We start from the raw sequence: 14,753 nt of genomic DNA on the forward strand, positions 1-14,753 counted from the left end.
ATGCTGCTCTGCATCAGCAGCATCACACGCATACATTGTGCTACACTCATGAACGTGCGTCGAAGACTAAAACGGAAGAGGATAAATTGTTGATTGAAGTAGTTATTTTTGTTTTCTCTGTGCACAAAAAGTATTCTCATACCTTCATAATATTAAGGTTGAATCACTCATGTCACATGGACTATTTTAATGATGTCCTTACTACCTTTCTAGGCCTATGCTGGGTCAAAATGCTCTTGGATTCCATCAAAAATATCCTACTTTGTGTTCTGAAGATGAACAAAAGTCTTAACGGGTTTGAAACGACATGAGAGTAACTAAGTAATTAATTAATTACAGAATATTCATTTTTGGGTAAACTGTCCCTTTAATGCTGTGAACTAACATAAATATTTGTATTAAAATGAGCAAAGGTTAATAAATGCTGTAAAAATACATCAGTTTTTGTTAGTTTGTGTAAATGCATTAACTAATCTTTATTTTAAAGTGTTACCAAAATGATTTGTAGCTGCATGATTGCCTCATAGGTATTGCTATTAGTGAGTGAGCTGGCTTGTAGGTGGACTGTCAGTGAGTTGAGCCTCGTGTGCTGAAGGAAGCAAAAGAGGTCCATTTTAAATTAACTGGACCCTAATACCAAGTCCAGGTCACTCTCCCCCACTCTCATTTCTTCCTTTGAAGTCTACTCCTACTCAGCCTGCATTAATATCCATGCGTCTGATGTTCTCTCCCACAGACCTGTGGTCACAGACAAGCTACGGTAAGAGCAGACTGTGGGGGTTGGAGAGACAACTATTTCTATCATGTTGAAAACACTTTTAATTTAATCACCAAAAATGACTCATACCTGGAAGCCCCATCATTAACCTGAAAAGACTATGATATATTTCAAACCGTCCGGAGTAAAAAGGCATTGCAGTCTGAAATAATCACTCCATATGAATGGAGTTGTATGGCGACTTATCTGACTTTAAAAATTATATTCAGAGCTGGAATGTGCTACAAACAGTGCTCATTAAAGGCATGTGTCAGACACACAAAGTTCAACGGACACAAAGAAAAACAGTGACTCACTTTATCCTGTCAGACACAAGCTGAGGACTGAAGAGCAAAATGACAGGAAATGCATTTTCACTCTTTGTGACTCAAAGATGCACTTCTAAGAAATAAATAGGCAAGAATATGGTTTCCACAGTCATGAAATACATGGGCATATTAGGGAATTTTAAAATAATTGGTTTCTGGGCTGGAAATCTCATAAAAGCTAATCAAATTAAAAAAAAAAAAATTGAATAGTGAATATATTTCTCGACATTCTCAGCTATGTCCTAATTTCTAGATATACTCAGCTCTTTTTAAAACTACTTATCTATTAATTAATTGGTTTAAAATGTAGGATGTCATTATGGTCAGTTTAATATCGTCAAGTGCCAGTCAAAACTTGAGTCAGGATCTGCAATTATCTGCAAGAACTTTTTTTTTTGTGAAATGAGACACTGTTTGTTTTGTTAATATTTCCTGTTAAAAGTTTAATTCATATGTGACCGAGGACCACAAAACCAGTCATAAGGGTCAATCTTTTGAAACTGAGCTAAATAAATAAGCCTTTCATTGATGAATGGTTTCTTAGGAAAGAACAATATTCCAGAGTTTTTGGAATCTGATGGTGCCTTTAAAGTTGTCCAAATAAAGTTCTTAGCAATGCACATTACTAATCAAACAAAAAAAAAAAAAGTTTTGATATATTTATGGTAGGTAATGTACAAAATATCTTTACTTAATATCCTAATGATTTTTGTCATAAAAGAAAAATGGATAATTTTGATCCATACAATGTATTTTCGCTATTTTCACAAATATTCTCGTGCTACTTAAGACTAGTTTTGTGGTGCAGGGTCACTTGTGTTGAATGTGTTTAAATGAGAACCATCGGTGGACTTTAATCAGTCTTTCACAATTGTAGTCAAAGCTGTAGTTTGTTGACATGTTGCACAGACATTCTTGCGTCTCTTTCAAAAAACGGTCTGCATGAAAAAAGTGTCTATCAGTAAGCAACATTTCAGTTACGTACCTCTTGGCACATTGTTTTCATAATCAGACACTGGCAGAGAACAAAGGACCTCCTTTGTGCTTAAAAGCCATTAGTTTTAGCATCTATCAGCTCTTTGAGCAGGTTCTTGGCACACTTTGATCTAAGAGCATTAACAGGATTAAAAAATCCCAGAGGGACGGTGGGCATTCACTGACAAATATCAGAACTGCAACCTTCCAGCTTATAGAACACACAGTGGGACACTCTAAAGACAATGGAAATACGCTGACCAAACAAGATATTGTCAAGGTATAGGCCTATATTCACAATTTTGCATTTAAGATCACAGCTACAGTAGAATAATACAACAACAACAACCTTTACAAGATGGTCTACAACACCCAGAGACACAGTTCACTGGTGAATCTAAAATATAATGACATTTTTGTGATTGTATATTTAGCTTGAGACACTTTTGAATGCTTTTTGCCCCTCAGTTATGATATTTACCAGTAGGGGCTGACTGGACCATGCTAACCTTTTTAATAGAGGATTTGCACATCAAGATTTGGTCAGTTACCCAGATGCGCGGCCATACTCGGATGTAAACAACAGCATAGATTGCACAGTTAATGCACTACAGAATACATTGTTCTGCTAATTTACGCTGTCTAAACCACAGAAAAAACATGTGGAAGCTGCTAAATCATATAGAGGAGGACTAAGTAAGCAAAAAGCGCAATATTTTGACAAATTAAAGTTAATAGATGGAGCAGTATTAATTAAGATATATTAATTAAGACTGGAAATTATAAGAACAAACAAGAATGTTGTCAAAATTCTTGCCCTGGAAACCATGGTTCAATTTGGCCAACCACGAACGCCTTTTGTACAGTTTTTTGCACTCTTCTTTTTTGCACTTGACAACTGGGTGATTCTTAGACTATGGGCACTTTTATGTACCTTGGTTATATTTTTAAAAATACATACAATTTTGGACAAATTCCTCTTTCTTTGTCAAGCTAACAATAAAACCAATTTAAATTTTTTTTACTACCTTTCTATTACGATTTTTTCATACTTTTCAACCTTCTTATAGGTGTCAAAATCACTGTTTTCTCCTTGTCGCACACCCAGACTTTTAAACTTCAACAATGAAAATACAGCTAAAAAATATGACTTATCTGGTAACTATTAATGTACTTGAATTAAGCACTAGTAACATAATTAAAATACATTATAGTATTTAATGTGAGACCTCTATCAATATTACTTTTTATACAAAATATAGCTGTCGCACAGTATTGGTGTCATTTCCACCACAACACTCTAATATATCTTTAAAAAGTTTGTGTGAAAGATTTTTTAGGTGGTTTCAATGGAAATGTTCAGGGACATCAGAGCACATGTTGGACATGGAGGGAATTTAAATTTTCATCAACAACAAATGAAGAAAAATCAAAGTAAATATTGCTTGATCAGTGAATATATTTATTCTACGTCATTTCCACCACATACTGTACCATCAAGGGTGTTATTAAAAAGCTAAAAATTTTAAGTTAAATAAGAGTATTTTACATGCACGAAATGCTAAGTACTAATTCAAAGCCAGTCAGTGAAGCTGTCTTCCATTTTTTCACAAAAAACTACAGAAATGTCATTTCCACCACAGTCATTTCCACCACACTGCCCTATGTGGTGGAAATGACATTTATGGTTACAAAGTACAATTTATATGGGTTGTGAGAATAGATTTGCATGACTGCAAATATTTCAATCCAGAAAGAGTCATGTTCCAGCATTGGGACAAAGCTTCCCTACATTTACCTTAATTTCTTGTCATTTCCGCAATACACTGTCATTTCCACCACCACCATTTCATTTCCACCACACACACATTTTTAAAAATTATTTAAAAGGTTCTCATCACACATTAAAAAAAAATTATCCACAATTTATGAACCATGCTCTACTTAATATAAAAAACAAAGTTATTCTATTTTTTTAAATAACAGCTGTATATTGAGATGCACATTAGTTCATTGCAGGTCAAAAATAAAAAGAAAATATTAACTATTTCTCTTGTAATCTAAGTTTGTCCTCTTACAGACCTTAAAACTAGACAAATTATTTAAACTTATGAGACTGTGTTCGGTGACTTTTGAACATTTTTTTTTTCTTCAAATTCTCAAGGCTAAAAGTGCACCTAGTTGAAGAAACGCCCAACTACTTTTGCCGGTCTATAGTAGCTATCAGATTTTATGTTTTGGTATGTTAGTTGGTTTGTCTCACTCACCAAATGTTTTTCCCGGTCCGACCGATTTGTATATATGGCCGCATTCTTTCGACAAAAGCTTTATCGTCCTCATAAGTGACATTTGGTGAATAGTAAGCTTATTAGCATTAGTTTTTCGAAAATCTGATGCCATCAGATTTTATGTTTTGATATGTTAGTTGGTTTGTCTCACTCACTAGAATTCATGTAATTCATGTATAAAAATACACTGTGAATAGTAATATTAACATATAAAAAGTGTCAAATAAGTCATTTATTCTCAGACTTAGCACTTTGGTTAGTACTGTTGTTCATTTCGTGATTTGACCAGAGCATATTTCTAGAAATACTTTAATATGTTTAATAACTATAATATTTTCGCAACCAAAAGAATGTAAGTATATTAATCTAATATTTTTTATCTCCACAGAGTTTGACGAAAAAGTTTCATGAGAGTGAACGCAGTCTCGATGTAAATATGTCACACCTGGTCAGCTACTGCCCTCTAGAGAAAACATTCGGATATAGCCAATCTTACGAGTCTGGAAAGCATGTCCATACACATACAATTAAAATACATAATGGAAAGATCATCAGATAAAACCACAGATAAGATTATGATATTTGTTATCCAGCTTTTTTTGTAATTGTTTTCACTTTCTCTAGGGTAAGACTGCATCAGCAGTAAGCAAATTTATGCCATATGCCATTTTGAACCTCTGTCATATGCTGCCAACTCGAACTAATTAATTTCTCTGTTTATTCAGAAGGGGAGCTTTAGCTTATGTCACCAGAGGCCATTTGTTAATATCATGTTTTCCCCCTCCCAGTGGTGTGTTCTCTGGGGGCTGGCATGTCTTGTTTTGGTTTCCTAACCAATCTGGCCCTGATTAGATCCCATGGGGTTCATCCAAAATCTGTGCCCCTTTTCCACTGTGTGTCTGCGGTGTTGTGGCTTTCAAGAAAAATGACATAGGTCAATCACACAGTAGTTAATAAATAAATAAATAAATAATACAAAAAATTAGACAAATACAGAGGGGAAAAATGTAAAAAATCAATAAATAGAAATAAAACAGAAATAAAAATAATTCATTTATTCTGTTGTACATAATTTTCGCATCATACATCATTTTTTGATATATTTATTTGTTTATTGATTTTGTCATGTTTTTGTTGTTGTTGTTGTTGTTGTTTAAACAATGTAAAAAGTAAAGGTATTTATTTTACTGTTTATGATATGTAACAATTAATGACCACAATCAATAATCAACAATTTTATAGTATGACAAAGGATTAATTGGCAGCCTGCCCATTTTTGACTGCTGGGGCAAAAAAAAAAAAAAAAAGGACTGCCCACTGACCTATTTTCCACAGTTTAGTAAATATGGGGATTACTGTGATTACTTTTGTGCATATATTGATAATAAATTAATTAGGAAATATGTAAAAGAGGAGTCAACAATTGTGCATTTAGCAGAAATCTTAAAGTTCCTGAAATAGCCCATATTTACACTACCTTTATTTTTTGTTTTCCAAAGAAGTCTCTTCTACTCACCAAGCCTGAATTTATTTGATCCAAAGTACAGCAAAAACTTGAAAATTAAAAAAGATACTGACTTCAAGCTTTTGAATGGAAATCATGGAAAAATGTGCTCAAAAAAAAAAAAAAAAAAAAGAATAAATAAATAATAATAATATATATGTTTCTTAACATAATAATAAATGTTTCTTGAACAGCAAATCAGCATAATAGAATGATTTCTGAAGGATCATGTGATTAGAGTAATCATGCTAAAAATTCAGCTTTGATATCACAGGAATAAATTACATTTTAAAATATATTCAAATAGAAAACAGTTATTTTAAAGAGTAAAAATATTTAAACATTTTAGTGCTTTGCTGTACTTTGGATCAAATAAATGCAGGCGTGAGCAGAAGAGACTTCTTTAAAAAAACATGAAAAATCTTACTGTTCAAAAACTTTTGACTGGTAGTTTTTCCCTCGCTGTATTTGCAGAAATAACTCTTTTGGAGGTTGATGCGTTTCAACCAGTGGAGGGCAGCAAAAAGCGACATTATACTTGTGCCTAATTTTAGAGTAGAGTCAACCAGAATAGTGATGTCAGATCTGCCTCCAGACTTAACGATGAGCTGAAATCATCCTAAAATGAACTGTTTACAATGACACTGCTGCCATTTCTTGGCATGGCAAATGCTAAGAAGCCCTATGAAACTGAACCCGTGTGTGCAAACTAACGAGACTCTGTAACATTTATCTATTTATGTTGAGTGTCATGTTGACATCTATAAATGTGAAATATATTAATACATCTGTGAAGCATTTTATTAATTTGCATAAATTAGTGTCAGTAGAGCGATATAATGATCTTGTTGTCCTGCCCAAGAGCATCCATTCCCAGTCATTCTATTAGATTAGTTTGATTCTTCCTCAGAACGGTCGCCATGAATGGAGTTCCATAGTGTGACAGCTTCTCTTTCAGCATGTAGCTCTGCTCAGGCTCGCACTGGGGCCCCAAGGCTTCTGCGAAGTGCTGGTTCAGACTAAATGAATTAAGGCTGATTTCCATTGTCAGCTGGTGGGCCATGTCTTAGGGAATTTGTTGCTTGACTTGGCTTCATAAATATACCCTCCATTTTCTGTAAAGTTATGTCTGCCTCATCATTATGACGCAGAACTATTCAGATCAGATTCTTAACACCTGCTAATCAGGGTTATTAAAGTGGAGTAAAAATAAAAACCATAAAAAAGTGTTACTTAAAATAAAATAAGCATCATTTGAAGCTTTATTTAAAATTAAAATATAAAAAAAGTTGAAAATTAGGTGAAAATTACAATTGGACAAAACTGAAATAAACATTTATACTTAGCTCTAGTCTCTCAGTTAGGAGGTGTGTGTTAAACAAGCATGCCCAAGACGGTTGCTCTCACTTTACGCCTGACTGGTACTCAATGATGCATACGTTATTGATCATAAGGGCTCTCAAGTGAAGCAGCATTAAATAACAAACTGTTTTGGACTGCATACAAAATGAACATCTCCATGCAGTGAAAACAGAGCCAAAAAATCAACACTCTCAGCCCTTTACTCTACTGAGGAGGACTACACTGATTAATTAAAGGGCCATATTGGCTTGCCCCAGGGCAGACTCTTACAGTACAAGCAACGCTGTCTACGAGGGGGAGGGGACATACCTAGAGTCTGCTGTTGTGACTGCTCCTGCTTCACTCAGGGTACGGCTTACAGCATGCAGGGGAGTATATTTCAGTATTGGGGATTATGCTGTTTAAGCAGACTCAAAGAGATTATGCCATCTAGACAGACTATATGGCAGACTAATCTATTTTAATGGACTTTTCCTTGTCTGAAAATGAAGAGTGTGCTTTGTGATTAGACAACATGAAGGTGCACAACAACCCCCTAAAATATATTAAGGAGGTAAACCCAGTTAATTTGAAGTCTATTGTCTGTCTTCAGTCTGAGATATGAATTGACTTTAATTGCTTAGACCTAGTTGTCTGCTGTCATGGTGAATTAGGAGAGCTGTTTAGAACTAATCAAGGGTAATAGGCTTCCGAATTTCACTTGTAATTTCATTTATCAATATCTGTTCTGTTAACAAGTTCAGGTTCAGTCCTATTTAACTATAAACTAGTTTTACTCTTAACTATTCAGTAAACAGCAGCACACTATTCTAAGGTGGATGTTGCTTGTAGAGTTGATATAGGTAAATAATTAACCTCAATTAATTTTATGACTCCATAAGCTTCAACTGTATGTTCTTCAATAAAAGCAATAGAGGGTTTGCACTTACGACACCTCGTGATTTGGTCAGTTTCCTGGATGCGCGGCCATATTAGCAATACTCGCATGTATACAACAGCATGGATTGCATGATTAATGTGAATACGTTGTTTTGCTAATTTATGCTGTCTAAACCATGAAAAAACGTGTGGAAAAAAAAACACTCCTCTCCTTGATTTGTTTAAACTTTTGGCAGTCTATAGTACTCCAAATGTTTTTCCTGGTCTGACCAATTAGTACAGCCCAAAACATGACAATAATTGATCATTTTCAGCAGCAATAATCAGCACAATAGGCCTATGTGAGTTTTGTTCGGTTCAGTGGCATTGTTTACATTCAGTGCCACCAATATGGCCAATTGATAATTTGTCATGAAAACACTGTATAAAAGGCCCGGATAGTCTTGAATAACCCGGATAATCCCAACCAATCAGCGCATTCGATATTACCACTGCGTCCTCAGCGTGAGTGGAAGAGGAGTTCGAAGGGAAGCAGTTGCATCACGCTGGTAGAAGTAGAAAGTTCGTCAGTTTTAGTTTAACTTATCCATCCCTGCTGGATCCTCACTGAGTTGAAGTTATATTGAGTTAATGTGTGCGTGCATGTGAAAGAAGTGAGTACTGTATACAGTATATATTTCTGTCGTGTTTGAGAAATTGTCGTATGTTTACATAAGACCAGTTTATTAGCAACATCCTGACTGGTTTCATCTTTCTATTCAGTATATATCCGAGTATTTATATGTTCTGCTTAATACGAGACGTTTATATCTATTGCACATGGTGTCATTGCTGTATGCGCTAGTTGGAGATTATTGTTATCAAGCAACAATCAGTCATTTTCACATGCTTATGGCCGCACAGTTAAGCAACATTCATGTCATTTGAAGAAATAACACCCAGAAATGTTCAGAATGCTTTATTCATGTTATTGCATGTTATTATGTTCATTTAATTACAGTTTAACTATTTAAAGTGGATGTTTATATTTGTATATGTATATATCAATACGTTTATTTTCTTTGTTCAATTCTTACAGAACCACACATGTATACTCAAGTTCTTCAGTAAACTAAAAGGAACCTAGACATTGCTTGGTGCATCTTCAATTAAGAGTCATCCCATTCAGTCCTTACCGACTGCCTGCTGCGTTTCACACCAATCCAAATAGTCAAAATTCTGAACCTCTATCTTTCAAGTGGTCCTTCGAGCCGGAGTGGTGAATTACAGCAGAGAGATGATGTCCAATTCCAAACCAGATCCTCCTGTTGTCTGCCCTAGACAACAAATAAGGCCGCCTGTGCATCTGGCAGATTACCAAGTCCCTGGATCAGGCTATGTGAAGCGAGTATCGCCAACTGCATGTCTGGCTGAAGATAGAATAGAGGAGGCTCCACCCCCGCCAGAGTATGTATCGAGATCATCGTCTCCAAAGAGCCAGCCGTCTTACACAGGTGATCTATTACTTCAAGATGAATGGCAAGCGACACAATCAGAGGATGATGAGCTTCACCTTCAAACCCAACAGCTATCTGATATTAAGTCTATGTGGACAGAGATGAAGCGAGACAGTGATGAGCTTTGTAGCCATATCCTACCCGAGATCCTGTCTGCACTAAAAGGACTTAAGGCAGAGAACGCTACATTAAAGCAAGAGATCCAGCAGATAAGTTCAGGCATAGAAACTCCTCACCGCTCCGTGACTCCAGTGCCAGCCCCTCGGACTAAGGTGCCCCAACCCACACCTAGTCAGCATCCTTCAGTTACCCAGATGGAGTCTGCAGCATATTCTGGTGACGTTTCCCAGCACAGATCTGTCCAGTGTGAGCAGCTGACAAGGCAGATGAGGGACTTCACACTTTCACACAAGTTAGAGCAGGCGGGTGCTAGTGAGAGTCAGCGCGCTACCCCATGGAGGTCATCACAGCCAGCTGGAGCTGTCCATTACTATGACGACAATTCTCCATTCAGAAATGGCCATTATACAGGCAAAAGGGAGTTTCACCTTCCACAGCGACCTGAGATTCCGCCTAGAGCTGAGATGGTGCACATGCAGGAAAGGATGTACCGGGGACCTGCACCTACCATACCTGTCTTAACGTCAGCAGACCCAAGACAGTTTTCAAGGCTGCGGATGGCTCTGGAGAACCTTCTCCCAACAGATGCAACCGAACGTTTCAAATATCAGATCCTGACTGATCACCTAAAGGTAGAAGAAGCACTGTTGGTAGCCGATTCTTACTGTAATTCTGTGAGAACCTACACAGACACCATGCGAGCTCTAGTAACGATGTATGGTCAACCTCACAAGCTTGTTCTGTGGAACATTGCAGAAGTTCTGGAAGGTCCCAACATCAGGCCAGGAGATGTTAAAGCATTCAAGCTATTTGTCCTCTGTGTGCGTTCATTAGTAAGCATTCTGGAGCAGCTGGGGTCAGAAGGGGCAGCTGAATTGGAATGTGGTTCGCACATGTCAAGGCTACAAGGCAAACTTCCTCACGAGCTTAGGACCAGTTTCAAGAGGTTTGTCCACCCATCAAGAATAACGGTTCCTACTCTTATTGACTTTGCGGATTGGTTGGAGTACGAGCTCCAAGTTCAGGATGATACTGCCAAGTAGGGCTGTGCAATTAATCGAAATTTGATTTCGATTTCAATTTCTGCTTCAAACGATCATGAAAATGCAGTAATCGAGATGAAACGATTATTGCGCCCCATTCTGCCCTTTTACCAGTGGAGCGCTTTCGCTCCTCCATAAAAGCCAAATTTCACATGCAAATCAGCTAAATCATGTAAGGTGGCTTTCATAAAATGGGACGTGCTTGATTTATTAATGTTTCTTTGATACTGTGTTTTTAATAGCACGTAAGAACTTGCGCTGTCCTTTGTTAATGCGCTCAGAGACAGAGCGGAACACGGACATGAAAGTTATCTTTTAGCTCAAGGTGCGCACCTAAACGGTCAAATACACGCAAAAATATTTCAAAATGAGGGGCTTGGTGATTATTCATGTAAACTCTTGTCAGTTATGTCTTAAATGAACATAAACAGTTGAGAATGAAAATCTGTGCGTAACAGTATAATGGGTCCGTGTGGTTAAAGCGGCAACACATAATATTCCTTTTGGCGTCTCTGTGCCTTATATGAATAAAACGTAAAAATACGTTTTATACGAGAAACATCACTCACTGCTCTTGAATGAAGGACGTTTTTAGTTTTAATAAGAAACAAAGCATGTTTAACTATTAGAGTGAAGACATTGTTTTATTTTACATTCAAATTCAATTTCTGTAGTATTGTTAGACTACTTTAGACTTGCATAAATGTATTCAGTATTTTTTTAGCACTGTTTTATTTGTATCTTTTTCTCGCTGTATTGCTATCTTTAAATTAATCACTATGTAAAGTTTTGGAGCCTGTCATAATCGTTTAAATAATCGTGATTACAATATTGACCAAAATAATCGTGATTATGATTTTTGCCAAAATCGAGCAGCCCTACTGCCAAGACAGTTACTTACTCTCCAGACTCATCGACTAAGAGGTGAGATGGTCGTTATGACTCCAAGTTCCCAGCAAAGTCTACGAGCATCCTGATGGGTATGGTGAAGTCTTTCATAGACAGTGAACCAAGAGTGTCTGCTCCAGAGTCCAGGCCTAGCTCCAACAGGTCCAGAGGGAAGGTAAATGCCTATTGCCCATATTGTGACAATGCTTGTCATTTTCTTAATGGATGTCTCAACTTCAGAGAGCTGACTAAAGACAGAAAGAAAACTGGATTCGGAAGAATAACCGATGTTGGCTCTGTGGCCGCAATCATCAGGCGTCCAAATGCACTCTGAAGGCCCTGTGCAAGACTTGCAATAGGAAACACCCAAGCCAGAAGACCTCATTCTGCGAACAGTGAAGCAGGATCAGTAGGTGCTTCACGGGGCGGCTGTTTCCTTTGCAGTGTCTCCTGCGTCCAACCCTCACAAGAAATTCCTCATCAGAGATGCATTCACAGCTGAGAGATTTGGCCTTGCTGAACATACTTACCCTGTGACCTCTTTACAGAAGAAGTATAGCTGGTCTTCCACTGCAACAGATGGACAGAGTACAGTCTGTGCTGTTGATTGGTTCAGACTGTCCGCATCTCATCACACCCATTGAACCCGTCCTGCTAGGCCCACCAGGTGGACCGGCAGCCATTAAGACCCGCCTAGGATGGACACTTCAAGGCCCCAGGCATGAGATTAAACATGGATTAAATGTTCACCAATGCCTTTTCACATCTGTTCTCCCCAATTCTGACCTGTTCGCTCACGTTGAGAGACTGTGGCAGATGGATGTGGTTCCCTACCACAGTGAAAAGGTTGTGACACGATCCAAGCTGGATCAGGAAGCCATCCAACTGCTACAGGAGAATACCACAAGGGTAGAAGTAGATGGCATTATGCGTTATGCTACACCACTCCTTCGGGTAAAAAACATGCCACCCTTAACCATGCCCAAAGAGGCTGTTCTCCCTCAACTTAGGAGTGTTGAAAGGAAGCTGCTAAAGAACTCCGATCAGGCTTCAACCTACCAAGCTGAGATCACTAAGCTGAAGGAGGCTGGCTATGCAGTAAAGCTGGAGCCAAGTGAGGTTGAAAATTCCAAGGAGTCGTGGTACATTCCCCACCACATGGTACAGCATAACAGCAAAAACCGGGTTGTCTATAACTGTTCCTTTGAATACGAGGACCACAACCTAAACCAGTTCCTCCTTCCAGGTCCCACATTAAGCCCATCACTGCTGGCCGTGTTGCTACGCTTCCGTGAGCACTCTATAGCTGTAAGCAGTGCCATCAAGGGTATGTTTCACCAGGTGAGGCTGCTCCCTGATGACATGCCCTTACTTTGATTTCTGTGGAGGGATTTAAGGCCAGAACAACTTCCCGACGTCTATGAATGGCAGGTGCTTCCCTTCGGTACGACATGCAGCCCCTGTTGTGCCACCTACGCCCTGCAGAGGCATGTCGTGGATCACAGCCTGCCTGGAGACAAAGTCAGAGAAGTCATTGAAAAGTCGTTTTATGTGGACAATTGTCTTCATAGCCTCACCTCTGAAGAAAAGGCCAAAGACTTGGTTGATCAGCTCTGTTCACTTCTAGCTTCTGGTGGCTTTGAACTGCGGCAGTGGGCCAGCAATTGCCCGTCCGCAATATCTCACCTCCCTCCTGAATCTAGGTCAGATGCCTGTGACCTCTGGCTCCTCCAAGGCCAGCAAGATGTCTGTGAGTCAACGCTCGGACTGCACTGGCACTGCTAGTCTGACGTTCTTCGCTACAAACATCGAGGTAAAAGCTGCTCTACCGTGACAATGCGCAGGATCTACTGTGTACTGGCAAGCCAATATGACCCTCTTGGTTATATCATCCCTTATACTACCCGAGCCAAGGTACTGGTGCAGCGTTTATGGGACAAGAGACGCGACTGGAATGACCTACAGTTACCGGAGGACCTCCTTACCTTATGGTGTGAATGGGAGAAAGAATTGAGCGCACTTGAAGATATATGTCTACCCAGATGTTACTTCAGCTCACAGATGGATCAGCCGTCCTGTAGACATGAGATTCACATCTTCTGTGACGTGTCAGAACAGGCATACGGCTCAGTGGCTTACCTGCGGTCAGAAAAGAACGGGGGTCAAGTGGAAGTTGCCTTTATGGCTGCCAGGTCCTGAGTTGCTCCTCGTAGGCAGCAGTCCATACCCCGTCTGGAGCTATGTGCAGCTCTCAGTGGTGCACAGCTTTCCAAATTCTTAGTTACAGAACTGACAATCCCCATAGACTCTGTTACACTCTGGTCAGACTCCACCACGGTGCTTACATTGTTGAAATCCAGTTCATGCCGCTACAAAGTGTTTGTAGGGACGCGTGTAGCAGAGATTCAAGAGCTGACAGCATTGGCTTCCTGGCACTATGTCAAATATGGAGACAACCCAGCGGATGACATAACACGAGGCAAGTTCCTTAGAGACCTCTCCATAGAGAGCCGGTGGAGTCAGGGACCACCATTTCTCAAGCTGCCACCAGATAGCTGGCCTAAACAAACTCCCTTACCTCTAGAAGAGCAAAGTAGTGAGTTAAGACGCTCTGCGTTCTGTGGATCAGTGACTGTACCCACAACCTTGCCAAAGCCAGAGTAATACAACACCCTGTCAGACAACTTAGAGAGTATTCTTAATAGTATTGACTCAGACTCGTTCTTGATGGCCCTGAGACGATTCATAAAACGCCGAGGGAAACCATACGAGTTGCTGTGTGACCAGGGCACAAATTTCAAAGGGAGAGACCGTGAACTGAGGGAGTCCTTCGCGGCCATGCAGGCTGAACTACAGAGTCACCTCGCCAGCCAGCAAATCAAATTCGTCTACAACCCACCAGGTGCACCTCACTTCGGAGGTTGCTGGGAGACGCAAATCCGCTCAATCAAAGCAGCCCTCAAAGTCACCGTCGGGGCCCAGACTGTCACAGAGGAAGTGCTAAGAACAGTCTTGATTGAAGTTGAAGGGGTCCTCAGCTCAAAGCCGCTTGGGTATACCTCCTCGGATGTAGACGACCTTGACCCAGTAACCCAGTTCTGCTTCCTGATTG

This window comes from Garra rufa, chromosome 10 (genome assembly GCF_049309525.1).
Source record: "Garra rufa chromosome 10, GarRuf1.0, whole genome shotgun sequence".
Taxonomy (NCBI): Eukaryota; Metazoa; Chordata; class Actinopteri; order Cypriniformes; family Cyprinidae; genus Garra; species Garra rufa.